The sequence below is a fragment of the Pseudonaja textilis genome, chromosome 1 (assembly GCF_049901715.1).
Source record: "Pseudonaja textilis isolate UNSWEBS1 chromosome 1, rPseTex1.2, whole genome shotgun sequence".
Lineage (NCBI taxonomy): Eukaryota > Metazoa > Chordata > Lepidosauria > Squamata > Elapidae > Pseudonaja > Pseudonaja textilis.
The window spans coordinates 61297210-61316994 of NC_141990.1; the positions used below are offsets into that span (position 1 = coordinate 61297210).

A 19785-nucleotide genomic window follows, 5' to 3' on the forward strand; every position below is an offset into this window, starting at 1 on the left:
GCTTGTTCCGAGTTGGAGCAAGGCTATTTTTCACGTATGTTTCCAGACATGAGTCAACCATTTACCCGGTTTGGAGTTATTACGGCTGCAGACGTAAGATTTCATGTGTGTCATGACAGCTTTTGGAAATAGCAGGGTGTCTAGCCAAGCCACACAGGAGAGTAGAATGAACCTAAAGGAACCAAACCATCCGCATTTGGGAAGATGGCCTTTATTTATTCATCATGTTCATTTTATAAATATATATAAAAGTATGACTAGTATCAAATTGATGCCTCCACCCTCCGCTTTCTTACCACATCTCCCGGTAGTAAAATGTTTCAGGGCATAGTAATTCCTTATTCAGGCTTCATCACTATTGGGACAGTGATTACTGAGCAACCAAAGAGATTTGAATAGATCTCTCCCCCAACTTCCCTGTGGCTGCAGTCAGTTTCTTTCACAATTGAGCTTTGTCTCTCTTGCATCTAACCGTAGGTCAAACATGCCCCAGGCAACATATTGGGTCTCCATGATGTTGACTTCACTTGAACCACAACCTACCCCTGTGGTACTGTTAAGTTGTCCTCAGATTTACCAGTATTAAATCAGGTAATATTAATTTTAAACTTAATAATACTTAATAATTAGTTTTCCCCCTAATCTTTATCTGGTGATGCCCCCCCCTCCATTTCTCTAAATATGAAGTATGATGATAAGTGTATTACATTCACTTGAAACTAAGTACCATGATCCAAAGGACCTTACATACTAATATAAGTCCTAAATTATACGTGAATTGTATTACGTTCAAGTGAATATGAGCATAGGTTTTCTTTAGACCTTCCATTTTGAATGAATGGACATGAGCCAAGGGCAGGACCAAGAACAGTTTGCACACCATATTCATTGTCTCTTTTCAAGCCCCATGCATTGAGATGAATACCGGAACTTGGTTACTATCCAGCCAGATTCCCAGGGTTTACATAAGGATGGGGAAGACTTTCAAGGAACTCCATTGTTAAGCAACACAAGTCATAAGGCAGGATGGCCATCATCATGCCAATTACGATTGTAGTTCCAGTTGTCTGTTACCATTGTTAGGTAAATCTTACCTGGTCGCAGCATCGCATGATCACCTGAGTGCCACTTGTGACATCCTATCAACTTCCACATTGACTTGGCTTGTCAGAAGCCATCAGTGAAGGCTGCAAATGGTGATCACATGACCATGGGATTTTGCAATCTCATAACTGCAGGCTGGACACCAAGCTCCTGAATCACAATCATGAGACCGTGGGATCACTGCAATGGCTGCAACTATGATGGTCCATCACAAGTATCCAGCACCCTCATAATTTCAAATGAGTACTATCTTATATGCCACGCATTCACTGTCTCTTTGGTTCATGAATACACTGAAATTGTTATGTCATGATAGAGGCAAATCGTTTGGTTCTGCCTTACAATTCTTAGAAATGGCGATTTTGGAGTATGAAGAACAACAAGGAGTACCAGAAGAGAAGGAGCTGATTAAAGAAGAGGCCATCTTCAACAAACAGTTGGAGCAACAAATATTAAAGTGAGGGGGGGAAAGAATGGGAATTAAAACCTGGAGATTCGAGAAGGGGAATGTTTTGAAAATCAAACAAAGTAAAAGGAAACAGCAGAAAAGGGAATTGCAGAAGGAAGTTTTAAAGAGGGAGGGGGATAAAAACTGGAGTAAGAAAAGGAGGAAAAAATGAAGGAAAAAAGAAGTAATAAGAAAAAGAACCAGGAAATAAAGAAATATGGAAATCAAAAAAAATGAAAAGAAATTGTCTATTTAAAAGACATAGAGATAATGGTTAGATAAGGATTAAGAAAGGGGATTCTGCAAGGTGATGTGGTGTAGTATAAAAGTATTCGAAGTAATAAACTATTTAGAAAATAGGAAAATATAGATTTTAAAATGGACAGATTGGAACTGATACCTTCTTATTATTAGAATACTTGTTTTTTACTAAACTATATAGAGATAAATGGAATAAATGTAGAAAAGAGAACCTATGATAAGTTTATTAACTATGTTTAATGAATGTAAAAATATAGTTGAAATGAATTATGAGGATTGCTGTAATGAGATTAATATCAGTTTTTATGATTAATTGAATAGACTAATTTTTCATTTTGAAATTATAAATGATTTGATGTAATTGAAGGGGAAAGTGCCATGCAGAATCTGACTTAAAAAATATATGTGTTATGCAGTTGTTAGGAAATTATTGTTATTAATTCTTAAGATGATAATTAAAAAGTTAAATGATTATTAGGAATTAAAGAGGAACTAGCCAAATGATATACAAGGTATAGGGTTGGCATACTCTAATTAGTAATTGTGGGGAAAACTTTTTTGAAATGTTTGAATTGAGATGGAGTTTTTGAAATGATGAAATAAGAATATGCAATGAAATTGCAAACCTAACAGATAAAAGTATAAAGTACAATGAATATGAAGATATGAGAATTATTTAAAGTTAAAAAAATAGGTTAAGAAATGAATTGAAAATATATAAAATAAGTTTGAGGAAAACATTTGAGAAAATTAATAGAAAATATGTAAAATAATGATAAGATATGAAACTAAATGTGAAAGAGGAAAATGTAATCAAGGTGATGTTTGTATGGAAATGTGAAAACCTGCAATCATGCTTTTCACTAAGAAAAGATGTTTTTGAAATGTGAATAAAATAAAAAACTTTTTTTTAAAAAAAGAAATTGTTATGTCACCACATTACTTTGACCCTAGGGGCATGAGTGGTTTCATTTTATTCATTTATTAAATTTATAAGCATTGGAATCAAAGTTTGATTCCAAATAGAGCCTTTAAGTAGCAATACTGATACAGTCATTCCATCACCATATGTTTTTGACGGTTTCATCCCATTGTTGTTGCTGCAAATCCAATGAAGAAGGTAGAATACTGTCAATGTTTTCCCCAGGTTCTTTAGACTAGGAGTCACCAACCTTTTGGACCTCAGGGACCACCAAACTCATAATTTTAGATCCCAGGGACCACTAACCGGTTTCTGTGGGCATGGCCTAATTTGTGGGTGTGGCTTGGTGGTCATCTGACTGGCTGGGTATGGCTTGTATGTAAATATTATAAATATTTATATAAATATTGAATTTTTACAAAAAAAGAGCAACTTTTACCCAAAATCAGGCAAAGCAGGCAGGCTGAGTTGCTCACAGAATCACAGATTCATTCGGAGATCTATCTATCTGCCATTGGCTAGTTCAGACTGTCACATAAAATTTGCTTGCAAGCAAACTCATAAAATTAACTCACAACAGACCTTGCACGTAAATATTGAATTTTGTATAAAAAAGAGCAACTTTTACCCAAAATCAGGCAAAGCAGGCAGACTGAGTTGCTCACAGAATCATTCAGTGATCTATCTATCTGCCATCAACTCAGTCTCTCAAATTTGCTTGCCAAGAGTCTGCACTGAAATTGCTTGCAAGCAAACCTTCAGTCCTAAGGGAGGTTCAGCTGTGCTGAGCTGAAGATCTAAAGACTAGCTAGAAAGCAAGAAATCCAACCATTTCCTGCTTCCTAGCTAATCTAAATCTCCCGGCACAGCAGAACAGCTGATGGTCGGAAAAAGGAAAAATAGCAATTTAGCAGGCAAGTTTACCAGGTAAGGAGTGAGTGAGTGGGGAGGGTTCCTGCAGGCCATGTGGGCGGCGCAGCCTTGTGTTACTGCGCAGCTGGGATTAATTGCTTTATGGCGGTGCTCTGGGGGTGAGATTTCTCTGTGGCCCACCAAAATTTTCTCACGGCCCACCAGTGGGCCACGGGCCCCCGGTTGGCGACCACTGCTTTAGACCTTTTTCTCCTCTTCTCTCAAAAGCTTCATAAACCCAATTAGGCCACTTTGTGCATCATAATATTGGTTTTTTTAATTCACTAATGGAAATAATATTGAGCTTATAGAAATGTCCCATGCTTTTTATTGGTCCAGTTTGTACTCAGCCACAGGAGTCTACTTGTCCTATAAGATAGACATCTGGCAATACTATACAGGCAAATTTACCAAGTTGGCTTAGTTCTGCATCCAATCAAGCAAATGAAATTTATAAGGCACTAGGAGGAGATTAAATTACAAATCTTGCTCTACTGTATTTGTTTCATAAGAACATCGTGTTGAGGCAAAGATCCAAATACAAGTGAAAATACAAAATCCGCATTAATGTATAAGGAAATGGATGGCACATACATTTAATAAAATAAAATAATAAATAAAATAAAATAAAATAAGGCTAAACTTGGCAAAGATAAGTTGGACTTCCATCCCCAATGTAGCACAAGTAGCCCAGTATATGATATCTTGATTTCTATCTTTCAAAATATTTTCCCATTTTTTCAAAAAGCACTGAATAAAACTGGAAATAATGTTAGTAATGTGTTTATATGCATCACAGTTCGCCAGAAAGGCTTACACATCAGACACATTTGTAATATACAGTAATCATCCTGTGTATTGTTGTATTTGGCAAAACATAATAGAAGTTATCTGTCAAAGAACATATGGCACTTGAACTTTATCATTGCAATTGCATCCTCTTTCTATCAAAGCTGCATGACAAAGCTTGACATAAAAGGTCATAAATGAGTTTTCCATAGCCTTCCCAATCTCTCTAGATTATTAATTAGCTTGATATTCACCACTGAAACAATGTACAGGTAAAATATTAAATAGGAAGTCTGATATTGTTTTAAAAGGAATTACTTAAAAATAATCAATTCTTTTTAAAATTAAATTTAAAATTTAATTCAGTTCTATGAGGGTCCAAGCTAGCTATTCATAAACTAGAGCAGTGGTCAGCAACCAGTGGGCCGTGGACCACTGGTGGTCCATGAGAAAATGTTGGTGGTCTGCAGAGAAATGTCACCCCCAAAAACAATTAATCCAGGCTGCGTGGGAACACAAGGATGTGCCGCCCACATGGCCCGTGGAAACACAAGGCTTGCGTCGCTTGCATTGCGAACAACATGAAGTAGTGAGGGGAGGGGAGAAAGGGCGGAGGGGAGCAACTTGCCCCAATCACCCCATGTGCCTCGCCTGGCCACTGGGCTGCTTCTTTCCACTTCTTTCTTCTTCTGCTTTTGGTTGCAGACAAAGGAAAGCAGCAAAAGTCTTTCTTTCTCTTTTCCAAATTCTACCAGAAATGAGTTTTTGGGATCCTACAAGGCATCCTGCTCCAAGAAGCTGTGCCAGTGTGACAAGTCTCACGAAGACTCATTTGTTGTGGAAATTGGGGGAGAGAATGAAAGACTTCTGCTGATTCTGCTGCTTTCCTTGTATGAAGCCAAAAGTCTCTCTCTCTCTCTCTCCCCTCCCTGAGAATGGAGCTGGAGACGCTATCCTGTAATTCGAAATAAAGAATGATCAATCAGTAAGAAAACGGAGTGGGGAATTTTCCTGCAGACTTTTTGGGGATTTTCCCAGGGTATCTGGCCCGCGAGATTTAAAATTATGAGTTTGGTCGTCCCTGAGGTCCAAAAGGTTGGCAACCCCTGAACTAGAGGTTAATGTAATACATCCAAATTTCTTCCTCTCAGTAACAGATAACAGATAATCGGAATTGGAAGGGACCTTATAGGTCATCTAGTCCAACCCACCGCCCAAGCGGGAGACCCTACACCATTTCTGACAAATGGCAGTCCAATCTCTTCTTGAAAGTCTTAAGTGAGGTTCTCCCACAACTTCTGAGGGCAAGTTGTTCCATTGGTTGATTGTTCTCACTATCAGAAAGTTTCTCCTTATTTCCAGGTTAAATCTCTCCTTGTTCAGTTTCCATCCATTGTTCCTTGTCCGGCCTACAGGCGCTTTAGTAGTATGAAACAAATGTCAAAATAAGCGAAAGGAGTTCTGGAACCACTGGATTCAAAGTTCTTCAGATTCCTTGTGAATTTTTACCTGACACAGATTTATTTTTAGCCTTAACAAAAGACACGAGATAATTTTTGTTTAAAAAAAATAACAATCAGGGGAAAAGGGGGGAAAGTACATCTCCTCCTTGTTCAGAGGCTCTGGCCAGAAGAAACTGGCAAAGTGGTAGAGAAGTTATGACAGTTCTCTTCCCCACCCATTTTAAGATTGCACAGCTAATCTCTTAAAATTTAATACGTGACTGATTATCAAACTCCATGAGGTGAAGCCTGTTTTTCCTGCATAAAAATTAATTTAATGGAGAAAAACACCCTGACTTTTGAAATCAAATTAGAGCTGTGTTTCTGTAGTTTCCAAACTTGTGATCTTTCCAAATAGATTGTCTTGTACCCAAGGTGGAGCAGAAAAAGCTAATATATCAGACTTTATTCAACACGTCCCATGAAATTCTATTCCAATTTGTTGTTTGAGAGTTCCAGCATGGTGTAAACAACAGCACCACCATGACTACACCTAAAAGAAGGAAAACTTTTGGCACTTCTATTGAAGCATCTGGTGGAGAAGGGAAGAAAATAGAGGATTTGATTTACTCCTCGAATCAGAGCAATCCTTCAGATCAGACCCCTATTGGTTTCCTTAGACAAGTTTCTTAGATAGATGGTGAAAACATGAGCAAGGCATTCTGATCGTGATTGGGCAGACAGAGATGGCAGACAAACTGTGAATGCTCTTTGACTATACTAGCTAGTTTGGAAGGAGGACAGTCGTAGGTGTGATCTTTGTCCCAAAGGTGCTTTTTGACCTGGATGATTGAGAATCTCCATTGTGTCAGCGTTCCAATTAACGCACCCATTGAAAACAGAACTCTGCGGCAAGTAGATTCCTCAAAGAACATGTTTATTGGATACATCATATTGGCACAGCCGGTGAAAACCAACTCTAAAAATTCCCATTGTTTCCACCTAATTAAAAGAGCAAAATTTCCCCCTCCCAGTTGTCACCAGTCACATTGTCCAATGGAAGTAGCTGGCAGGCTGCTTGATCACTCCTCTCCTCCTCTCACAGCACCTGTTAAGATGGCCTTGGTTCCCACAGGAAAACTTTTTGTTTTGATGGTTAAACAGTCCCTCTACTTCCCTCCTCTTAGGGTTCGTGGCAACTATGAGGTAGCAAAAGATGGCATCAGCCACGTTCACTTCAGAGTTGGCACATAGATGTGATCTTTGCAAACCACTGCTAAGATCTGGAGTTCTAAAATATACTTTTACTAACTGAATACCCGTGCTTCGCAATGACACTATGTGATTGGGCTAGGCAGAAGAAATCCAGTTCACAATCAGTTGGCTCAGTAGTGGTCAGTGATTGAAACACAAAGAGAATATTGCTCCCACCACCTTGAGTCCGGAAGCAGTTCCATAGGTGGAAGGCATAGACATTTTGGCGAGGTACTGACATTTAGTACTGTAAGGAGCCCCAGACCCTCTGATATTCTGCTGTAGAGAAGATGGCTATTATATCAATATACCTCAGTATGACACAAAGACCAAGGGTCCTCTCAAGAAGATCGTGTCTTCTGCTGACTTTTACATCTACAGGATAATGGAGCGTGATGGTGAAGAATGCTATCTACTGCTGTTCTGCAACCTTGTGAGGCAACTGGCAGTTAGAACAGAGTTCTTTTCAGGTGGGGAGGGGGAATAGAAGGTCTATCTCCTTAGCATCAGAGCATGTTAATAGAAGGCAACTGGCAGTTGGAACCGAGTTCTTTTCAGGTGAGGAGGGGAATAGAACTCCTTAGCATCAGAGCATGTTAATTACTGTATTAAGAAATAGTAATGATCTGATGGTTATTTCTAAAAATCCTTTCTTAGTGAGGATCTAGAAACCAAGAGGAACATGCATGCCAAATTTCAAGTTTGTACGCTTTACGGTTCTAGAGATTTTGTGATGAGTGAGTGGTACTTGGCTTTTATATGTATATAGATGATGAATTATACTGGATTTCAAAGGTTGCAGCCAAGCTTGAAAAATAGAGGGACTGCTACTGTGAGACTGCCAGGATCAATATAGAACTTTGGGCAAGGAAAATGACCTTCTTCTCCCTTCTCTCCTGATACACAAGACTATTCCTTTCCCATTTTCTCAGTTACTTGGATTGTTGAAATTGAAAGACCTTGGAATGAACCATTCCTCTATGGGGAGCTCACCTAAAGGATTTTCTGAAAGAACACTGTCTGCAGAATCCTTTTATGAAGCACCCTTAGTCACAGAGTTGTATTGATTCTTGATTGATACTACAGCATTATTTTACATAACAACTACATAGTACACTTTCAGGTATCTGCATCTTAAAATGTTTGCATATATGTAACCAAGCAACTTAACTGGGCTCGAGTTGGAAAAAGCATGTACATCGGAAACACCTTGTATTAAGTAGGAAAAAGGAGGTTTCTTTCTATATATTTGGAAAACTAGGTATCTAGAAAAACAAGTAGCATATAAAACTTCTCAGAAACAGAAAATAAAGAAGTTTTCTTTGCAAGGAAAATGAAATAAAATTGGCAACTATAAAGGGAAAATTTTTGTCTATGCAGTTTTCTTGCAATGGCCAATTTTTTTGGGTACTATATACCATAATTCTGCTCCGAACTAATGCAATTTTTCCAATGCTATCCTCCTTCAGATTCATTGGAAATGCAACTTCCTACCTAGGATTTCCAACATCTAGAGAGTATCAAGTTAGGAAAAGCTATTTTGGTGAAGGACTAGTTAAATTTTGTTTCATTCCTGGATGCCTAAAAGCAATTATGGTTAGGCTAGCTGCGGAAAATTAGTTTTTAAAAACTTCTAGGAATCATTTGGATGGAATCATTGTTGCTAATGACCTCTTTCCAATTATTCAATGCAAGTATCTTGATGGTAGGGCTTCCCCCCACCTCCGCATTTACTCATGTATTTACAAGTAATTTGTTAATTATATTCTATGACGTTTTCTGGAAAGCTAATATTACTACAATGTCATCCTTTGGTTTACCAGAGCCTTATTTGAAACAGAAGCTTAACAACCACAAGGCAACTAGTACTTGTGACTGGAGTGACAAATGAGTCCAGACTCCAGTAGTTTTTGAACATCTTCCAAGAATTGCTGTTCCTGGAATCTTTGACCACAAACATCAGTAGTCACCAATTAAATTCTTTCAGCTTTATTTGCTATATTCCAAAACTCCAAGCACTTAAAAACCTTTAGCAATCTATAACAAGTAATCTTTACATATAGGGAAAATAATCTTCAAAAGGATGGTATTATGTTTAAGTACTGAAATATTCATTCACCTACAACTGGAGAGAAAGCATAGACCAGTGATGGCTAACCTTTTCAGCTTGGTGTGTCGAAAATCGGGAAAAAGGGTAGCCTTCCTCGGGTCGTGTGTCACTTCAAGAAATATCAATAATTTGGTTTATGACGGACTGGGCTGGGGTGATCACACAGGGCTGTGAAACTCGTCTCCCTGGTCTCAGGGCTGCAGGTGCAGGATGTGGGGATCGGAAGGCCACCTTACAGGGTTGTGAACCTCATGGATCTCCTTTCCTCCTGTAGCGTTCCTGAGGTAATGAAACTGACAAACCTCAGTTTATGGCAGTTAAAACTGGTTCTCTGCTTCAAAGATCTTGCGGCAGCGGTGACACCACGCCTCCACGCAACAAGCAGGGAGCAGGGATTGGAGCAGAGCACAGGCAGCCTCTAAATGTGCAGGTTTTCCCCACGCCAACAGGCGTGTCAGTCAAAGTGCCTCGGCATGTCACGAGTGACATGCGTGTCATAGGTTAGCCATCACTGGCATAGACTACCAGATGTCACTGAGTTACAGCTTCCATCTTGTTTTCATTAATCATTATAATTTGGGGGTCATAAATCTGAAAAAAATATAGCTATGGACAAGATAAACAAGAATAAAATAGAACATAAAGATTAGAAATCTGAACAGTTTGGCACAATATTTATCAACTACTGTACTGTATTCCTCAAATTAATGTTGATCTTGTTTTTTTAATTTAATTTTATTATTTTGCCTTTGAGTCAGTCTTGACTCCTGCAGGTAAAGGAACAATGTAAAAATTTGGACACAGAAAAGCACCTTGAAATGGGACTGAATGGAATAACCATGTATTATAATTGTAGGCAACTCCTTCATGACTTGTCTCAAAGGTGCATTTTTCTTCAAAAGGCAACTGGACTGATTTTTTTTCCTTGAGGAAGAAGAAGAAAACATTTCACTTCTCATCTAAGAAGCTTCATCAGTTCTGATAGCAGGAAGATGAAAGGATAGGTACTGGCCAGTGGTGGGATTCATTTTTTTTTTACTACCGGTTCTGTGGGTGTGGCTTGGGGAGCCTGGCAGGGGAAGGATACTGTAAAATCTCCAGTCAGAGCTGGTATTTGCTGGTTCTCTGAACTACTCAAAATTTCCGCTACTGGTTCTCCAGAACTGGTCAGAACCTGCAGAATACCACCTCTGGTACTGACAGTTATTGTAATCCTTCCGTTCCCCCCATCATCACCATCCTATCAGAAACTATCCTTCCATCCCCCTGGCATCAGAACTGATGAAGCTTCTTAGATGAGAAGCAAAATGTTATCTTCTTCTTCCTCAAGAAAAAAAAAATCAGTCCAGTTGGCTTTGAAGAAAAAAGCACCTCTGACACAACTATAATCTGGGTGACTGAGAATCTCCACTGACGTTCCTTCCTGACTTGAGCTTTGGAAATTTAGTTCCGGAAATACTGAAACCAGATTTCCCTTCACTCATGAGAAATGTGTTTGACAGTATTAATCTCCACATTGGTGTCAATTCCACATTTTCTTCAGCACAGTGCCAGCAATATAGCTGCCTCCTCCCTAAAGATGTGTGCATTTAAAACTTTTTTCCTCTATTTATCCTGCTAAGATTTGTGTACAGTTAATCTAATTGTGTTTTTTTTTAAATATAGTTTATTAATTTTTACAATTAAAACCAGTCACAATACATACACAAATAAGCAAAAGAAAGAAAGAAAGAAAAGAAAGAAAAGAGAAGAGGAAGAGAGGGAAAGAATTTTAAGAAAAGAAAGAAAGAAAGAGGTTACAACAATGGAGGCAATGATTCACCCAAACAATTTGGAGCTTACCAAAATGATTAAATACAAAGACTTATTAGACCCACAAGGAAATTTGAAACCGAGGCTGGATCTTCAAGAGCAAGGACATAAAATTGATCAATGGGTTTATCTTCAGATTCAAAGCAGATATAAACAAGACAAAAAAGAATTCGGAATTAATAACAAACTGCAACAGTTAGATAAAATTTTATTAGGATCAAATAAAAAAAACATAACAAAATTTTATAACTACTTATTAGAAACAGAACTAGAAGAAGAAATCGTAAAAGGAAATATGATTGCTTGGAGTAAGAATGTAGGGCGCAGCATCACATTAGCGGAATGGGAGAAAGTTTGGGGCAGAAACAATAAGATTACCAAATCGGCAGCATACAAGGAAAATCTTTATAAAATGTTCTATAGATGGCATCTCCCCCTTCGAGGTTAGCGAAGATGCACCCCAACATGAGTCCGCATTGCTGGAAGTGTAGGAAAAAAGAAGGAACCTTTTTCCATATGTGGTGGTCCTGTGCAGAAACCCAAAAGTATTGGAAGAAAATCAAAACTTGGTTGGAAGAAATCACCAAAGAGCAGATCGAATACAAACCAGAGTCCTTCCTACTAGGGATTTTTGATAAGCAAATTTCCAAAAAAACCAAATACATAACAATACACATTTTAACAGCGGCCAGATTAGCCTTCGCTCAACATTGGAAACAACACCAAATTCCATCAGAAGAAATGATTATTGAAAAAATCTTAAAATGCGCAGAAATGGATAAATTGACTTTGGCGCTAAAAAACAAAGACACTTCACTATACTATGACAGCTGGAATTGTTGGTATAATTGGATTGACCAAAGATAAATAATATATTATAAGGCATAAAAGAAAAGTATCAATACATAACAACGAGGTAGCGATATAAGTTAAAAACAGGTGTGGTTATATGACACAAGTTAAGGTGATGAAAACAAAAGAAGATCTTGCAAACTGTTAAAATAAGAATACTTTTAATCCAGTTAATCTAATTGTTAAGATGCTAAAGATGATGGATAAGAAAGGAGTTTGCCTCCCTACTCTATATAGTCTTAAAACCTTGTTCTTTTTCCTGTGTACTTTCTGTGTTTAGCTTGGCTCTAGGCACCTTCAGAACTAAAATGATTCATCATTATCTTGTATTACCATGCATGAGAAAAGATCACATCTGTCAAGATTTTGTAAAATAATCTCTGCACTTCCATTTGCACTGAAAAACAGACTGCAAACAGTAGAAAACATAATCAAAGAGACCACATGAGCAACACATTCAAGATGATCAGGATAGAACTTGTCTCCTTTGGTGAATTTGCAATAGTGTAAACAGATTACTTTTTTGAATTATCACTGTTTTTGGCACTTTTATTTAAAAGGCTTTTTAACATTGTTCAATAGTCAAAAATCCTATACTAGTACAATAATTACTATGAACTACAACTGTACCTGTTGTTTTGTGTAAAGTTTGCATCCTCCAAATGGTGCCACTCCTGCCCTGCCTGGTTCAATTTTTGCTTAAAAACTATTTGAACTATTAAAACATTAAGCAGAAAACTAGCACATCAAAAGTAAATCACTAGGACAGCAGTGAAATGGAGAATGCATGGAAGAAGTGATAAACATGATACATATTGTATCAAAAACAATATCTCCTGATCTGATAAATAAATGATAATGTTGTCAATAACATCTTCCTCTTCATTGGACTTTATTTTTAACAATGATCACAGGGAACAGAAAGAAGAGATCCAGAATAAAAAAAATGAGTAGGATTTGTAGAATGGATAATTGAGGTTATATAAATAAGTATAATAGAATATGACGGATAAGACAATGGATATAAGTTAACTGTATAAATGTATATAAGATATGTATCATATACTGTAGTATGCATGGCAAAAATGCCAGGACGATCACACCGTGTCCAATGTTTTAATAATTCAATCAATAAATGTATTTCTTTAAAAAGAATTATCACAAACAAAAATGAAAATTATCACAAACAAAATGAAATAAGAAGATTGAAACAAACCATTAGCCTGCAGCAGCATTTTTATTTCTGAGAACGCATTCTCATTCTCATATGGGCTTCAGTAATTATGAAAATAAAAAGAGATGGGTGATTAATGTCCAATGTTTGGCTTTGACCTATACCCACCCACCCCACCCACCCACAAAAAGATAAATTTACATAGTACTGGAAATAGTCCTGAACTCTGTACTCTTTCAGCTCTTTTTAAATTTGGATGGAAAGGTGGATGGAGGCAATGATGAAACATGGGTGACAAAAGTCATCATGCAAAATCCACAATTTAATGTACCTTCCTCATGTGGCTGAATGCAAGCATTTAAGCATAGTACACGCATGATGACAGCATGTAGATTGACATTGTAACATCATCATGGTTTGCTGCAGATACTTTTGAGCAGAGATAAAACTGTTTGAGGAGATTTCCAGGAAGATGGCAAGTTGGCAGTGAACAATCAACCCCAAACCATTTTCTAAAAATTTGTCTGTTTTCATGTCTATGGAGATTCTCGGTTATCCAGGTCATGGTAGTCCCAAAGATGCTCCTTCCAAAGACAACTGTACTTGTTTTTTTCTTGAAGATGTTTCACTTCTCTTCCAAGAAGCTTCTTCAGTTTTGATTGAAGAAGCTTCTTGGATGAGAAGCGACATGTCAATCAGTTCAATCAGAAAATTGCACCTCTGTTACTTGACTGCCCTCTGTCTTGTTCCACCATTCTGGATGGATTTGCAGGAAAACAAACATAAAGTATTGAATCATTGAAATGAATCAGCAGAAATGCCCATGGAAACTACTACATAACATTCTTGCAACATCCTGGCTGCCTTTGGACATTTTAATTAATTCAACTCAATTATTTACTTTATAGAGTTTTACAAGTTTTGTAGCATTATGAGCAATAAAAAATGTTTTTATCGTGACATATGAGTAATTATTATATACTGTACATCAAAAAGTCATTCATTTGAATTAATATGTCAATTAACTAGCTGGAAACAGTATATAGTGGTTTTATATTGCTAAGTATCTTCCATGCCATCTAATCTCACAACATCATCTGTATCCAGGAACCAAGTAGATTTATTGCGGGTTCAGTTGTAATGTAATAGAATTGTGGCAAAGGAAAATATTGGTGCCAGATCCAAGTCGATGGTATAAAGAAAAGGTTTGCATTTCAAATTCCCAGAGATTGTGGGAGGAGCTGCTGGCTGCTTGTGAAGGAAGCCAAGGGTGAGTAGAAAAGAGAGAGGCAGTTTGAATTGCTTCCATTGCATTTCAAATTCCCAGAGGTTGTGGGAAGAGCTGCTGGCTGCTTGTGAAGGAAGCAGAGGGTAAGTAGAAAGGAGAAAGATAGAGGCCCACATGCCTAACAGCATGCGAATCATATAACTATAAACCAAGAATAGCAATAATACATTTAGGGTAAGTGCGCTTGAGATCATGATTTTATTTTATTTCAAAATGACCAGCTTAATTAGTTCAGTGTAATACTTGTTTTACAGCTGTCTTTTGCAGTACTCTTTTCAAACTTAGATACTGTCCTCTTTGTAAAAAAAAAAATACCAGTCTACATTGACTGATTACCTATCTAGAACCTCTGATCTGTGCTCTCCAAGCAGAAATTAGGTGCCCAATCCAGCCATCTATTGAGCTGCTGTGCTACCAGCACTCACTACCACAAAGATCCTACAGGAAAAGGGCAGTATGGATAACCGTGGGATCTGGCAGGGTGGGAGCTGTGGACCATAAACACAAAGCTTTTGCTGTGTCCCAGCATAACAGATACAATGCCCTTGCTGACCTTAATAGGGAGACTAAAGTGACAGGTCAAGGTAGTTGTGATAATGATAACTCAAGTAAGCTGGGGATCATGGTCCTAGAAGAAGAACTTACTTTGGAAAGGAGAAAGTGTGAATCAGGTATTACGCACCAGTCACACGAGAAGAGCAAGGCATCCAAAAAGAGAAGCCACCTTCTGGTTGGGGACTCAATTATAAGGGATGTAAATTTAGGAAAGGATACTGAGATTTTGAAAGAGGTCAGGTGTCTACCAAGTGCTACTGCCAGCAGAGACAAGAAGCGTATTCTTAAGATAGTCAAGAATGCCAGCAAGGGCTGTTGATGTTGATGCTATTATACATCTTGGTACAAATGACCTGTCCCAGAAGGATGTACTCTCTGTTCAGAAAGACTTCCAGAGCTTGGGGTATGAACTTAGTAATATGGGCTGTAGGCTTATCTTTTCAGAGGTTCTACCAGTATACAAAAGGGCAGCATGTAGCAGAGTTTAATGTGTGGCTAAAGGAGTGGTGTAAAAGGGAAGGCTTTGGTTTTATTAGTCATGGTGCCTGCAGCTGGTCCAATGAAAAACTGTACAAAAGAGTTGGTTTGCATCCATCAAAGAAAGGGACTGAGTTACTTGGCATTAAATTCACAGATTTCCCGGATAAACATTTAAACTGAACAGCGGGGACGGAGAATTAATGGATTCAGAACATTTCTATCCCCAGCAACCTAAAACTAATAAGGATACCAGTGCATGCAAAATAGATGTTTGTGCAGGTAAGATTATCAACCTTGATGCCAAAATCAAGCATTTAATAGTGAGTGCCCAAGGGTGGGTTTCTACCAGTTCTGTCCACCTCTGTCGAACCGGTAGCTCTGAAGAACAGCAGACATAGAACCAGAAAGAAAGCAGAACTGCTTAACTCATTCTTTGCATCGGTCTTCACGCAAAAAGAAACTATAGCTCAACCCATCAAAAACATAACTATAAAAGACAGACCAGAAATAAAAATTAAAATAAGCAAAAAAATAGTAAGAGAACACCTGTCTGATCTTGATGAAAACAAATTGCCGGGGCCTAATGGATTACATCCCAGGGTTTTAAAGGAGCTGGCAGAGGTCATCTCAAAACCACTGCACCGTATCTTTCAAAAATCCTAGAGCACCGGGGAACTACCAGAGGACTGGAAAAGAGCTGATGTGGATCCTATCTTCAAAAAAGGAAAAAGAACAGACCCAGCAAACTATAGACCAATCAAACTAACATCAATACCCAGGAAGATACTGGAAAAGATAGTAAAAAAAAAGATCTGCAAACAAGTAGAAACAAGTAAAGTAATAACTAGCAGTCAGCACAGGTTTGTTAAGAACAAATCATGCCAAACCAATCTTATTTCATTCTTCAACACAGTGACTAAATTAGTAGACCAGCAAAATACTGTGGACATAATATATTTAGATTTCAGCAAGGCATTCAAAAAAGTAGACCACAACCTACTTCTTAGTAAGCTGGAAAAAAGTGGAATAGATAGCACCACCACTAGATGGACTCGCAACTGGCTGGCAAACCGTACTCAACAAGTAGTCCTTAATGGGTCTAAGTCTACATGGAGGGAAGTAAGCAGTGGGGTGCCACAAGGTTCCGTCTTAGGCCCAGTACTTTTCAATATCTTCATTAATGACTTAGATGAGGGAATAGAAGGGGAACTTACCAAATTTGCAGATGATACGAAGCTGGCAGGAATAGCTAACACCCAAGAATATAGGCTCAAGATCCAGATGAATATTGACAGACACCGGGCCATATCTAACAAAATGAAATTCAATGTAGAGAAAAGTAAAGTCCTACACTTAGGCAAGAATAACCAAAAGTACACATATAGACTGGGTGAAACCAGGCTCAATAGCAGTTACTATGAGAAGGATCTTGGAGTCTTAATATGAGCCAGCAGTATGCAGCAGCAGCCAAAAAGGCTAATACAATCCTAAGTTGTATTAACAGAGGGATACAATCAAGATCAAGGGAAGTACTAATACCACTCTATCAAGCCTTAGTAAGACCACACCTAGAGTACTGCATCCAGTTTTGTTCACCACATTACAAAAAAGATGTTGAGACTCTACAAAAAGTACAGAAAAGAGCAACCAATATAATTAGGGGACTGGAGGCTAAATCACACAATGAACAGTTGCAGGAACTGGCTAGTCTAGTAAAGAGAAGAACCAGGGGAGACATGATAATGGTCTTCCAGTATTTGAGGGGCTGCCACAGGGAGGAAAAGGTCAAGCTATTTTCTAAAGTGCCTGTAGGCCAAACAAGGAATAATGGATGGAAACTGAACAAGGAGAGATTTAACCTGGAAATAAGGAGAAACTTTCTGATAGTAAGAACAATCAACCAATGGAACAACTTGCCCTCAGAAGTTGTGGGAGCACCATCACTTGAGACTTTCAAGAAGAGATTGGACTGCCATTTGTCAGAAATGGTGTAGGGTCTCCTGCTTGGGCAGGGAGTTGGACTAGATCAGGGTCGCCAACCTTTTGGACCTCAGGGACCACCAAACTCATAATTTTAGATCCCAGGGACCACTAACTGGTTCTGTGGGCATGGCCTAATTTGTGGGTGTGGCTTAGTGATCATGTGACTGGCTGGGTATAGCTTGTATGTAAACATTATAAATATTTATATAAATATTGATTTTTTTTGTAAAAAAAGAGCAACTTTTACCCAAAATCAGGCAAAGCAGGCAGGCTGAGTTGCTCACAGAATCACAGATTCATTTGGAGATCTATCTATCTGCCATTGGCTAGTTCAGACTGTCACATAAAATTTGCTTGCAAGCACACTCATAAAATTTGCTAGCAAGCAAACTCACAAAATTAACTCACAACACACCATGCATGTAAATATTGATTTTTTTATAAAAAAAAGAGCAACTTTTACCTAATATCAGATTGAGTTGCAGGTTGAGTTGCTCACAGAATCATTCAGTGATCTATCTATCTGCCATTAGCTCAGTCTCTCAAATTTGCTTGCCGTGAGTCTGCACTGAATTTGCTTACAAAATCCTGTGGGCCTTGTGGGCGGCGCAGTCTTGTGTTTTTGCACAGCCTGGATTAATTGCTTTGTGGGGGTGCTCTGGGTGTGAGATTTCTCTGCGCCCACCAAAATTTTCTCACAGCCCACCAGTGGGCCGTGGCCCACCGGTTGGCAACCGCTGTACTAAATGACCTACAAGGTCCCTTCCGACTCTGATTATCTGTTATCTGTTTAGTTTTAAATGAAGCAACTCTGGTAAGGTTCAACCAATGGTAAATATAATGCAGAAAACATCTTTAAATATATATGTTCAATGTGTATCAAAGCAAAAACGTTATTAAAATATTTGCTGGATTTAAGATAAGATGATCAAACAAAGCCTTCTCTTTATCTGTACTCTGGTCTGAATTTTGAGATTGTTATTAAAGGCTTTTTTCTCCTTACCTCACATCAATGTCACTAAGGATAAGTTATGAGGCAGAAGGCCTGGCCAATGGTGGCATCCTGTCTTTCTAGTATGAAACAAAGATCTTTTAATTTTCTCAGGTTGTTCCTTAACGTTAGTACAGCATCACCAATGGCAGCATCACCGCTGGCAGAAAATAAAAGTTGACAATGGTTTCCTGAGTCTTCTTGGATAAAAATACTGTGACTTGATTTCATGGGTACATTTTGCTGTCGCTCACCACACCCATACCAAAGTTACCAAGTTTCTTCCAATTTACATAGCATGGTATTGATAAATGATCAGTTGGTTGTGAATGCATTAAAAAAAAAATCCGTATCCTGACTTGTTGCTTGCAAAGATTTTCCTTTCCCTACAGCCAGTTCTATAAAAGAAGAAAATCACCACTTCCCAGCATGTTTTTTTTTAAAAAAATTAAACTCCCCTAGTTCATAATTTTTATATAATTGCACCCCTTTATATAGATGTGTATGTGTGCATGTGTAGTGTCTTAAAACCTTTTTTTCCCCAAACCAAGAAATTAGATATTATAAATCCAACTTCTTTTCACCACCCAAGAAAAGAAAAAGAAAAAGTAGAGTCACAGCACAACTGACCGCTGCTTATCCTGGGAAGGAATCTACCTTTCCTAGTCTTGACAGGATCTAGAATCAGGATAGATCCAAGTAACAAACAGCCAATGACAAGCCAGCAAGCATTTTATTTCTTTAACATAGTTATTACATTAAATCATGTGACACAGTATATGCATCTTGAAGTGGTTTACAAAATATCATACAAATAATAAAATAAATTAAAGCCATATGAAACCCGGACTCATTAAAAAAAACTGGGGAAGGAGGCCAAAAACCCATTCATCCAGCAGCCACGCAGACAAGGCCTGGCTGAAGATAAGGGTTCTTCCTGAGACAAAGAAAGAATGTAAAGTTGGCCCTTCCTAAACTTCAAGGAGAAGTGCCTTTGACTGTATAGGGACCACAAAGAAGGCCAACCCACAACAAAACCTGTTGGCCCTCCTGGGTTCTCAAAAGTCACTCATCTGGAATTGTTCAGTCTGAGAGAAGAACCTAGAAAAATAGCAAGTTGTTGATGATGTGACTGTTTGAAGTTCAGTCAAATGACCAATAGTGGGCGTGAAATGTTTTGTGCATGCTGGAAAGTGAGGGCACACTCCTTCCTGTGTGGTTTCTAACCAGCCTCCAACTCAGCCACTTCTGTCCCTTTATATATTTCTCACCTCCCCACTCTTTTGTTTTTGAGACCAGCTTCCTCTGGGCTTTAGTCAAGCTGGAGAGAAAGAGGAGGTGGCTTCTGCCATTTAATTTCAGGAAGAAGAGGAGGAATGTTTGGACTCATTTGGTACTTACTCTGATG

General features: G+C 38.3%; 1 long non-coding RNA gene across 4 annotated transcripts in view; it reads right to left on the minus strand.

Moving 5' to 3' along the window:
• Positions 1 to 19785, minus strand: part of LOC148127637 (uncharacterized) — a 108014-nt gene that overhangs the window by 84935 nt on the left and 3294 nt on the right. The window lies entirely within an intron of this gene.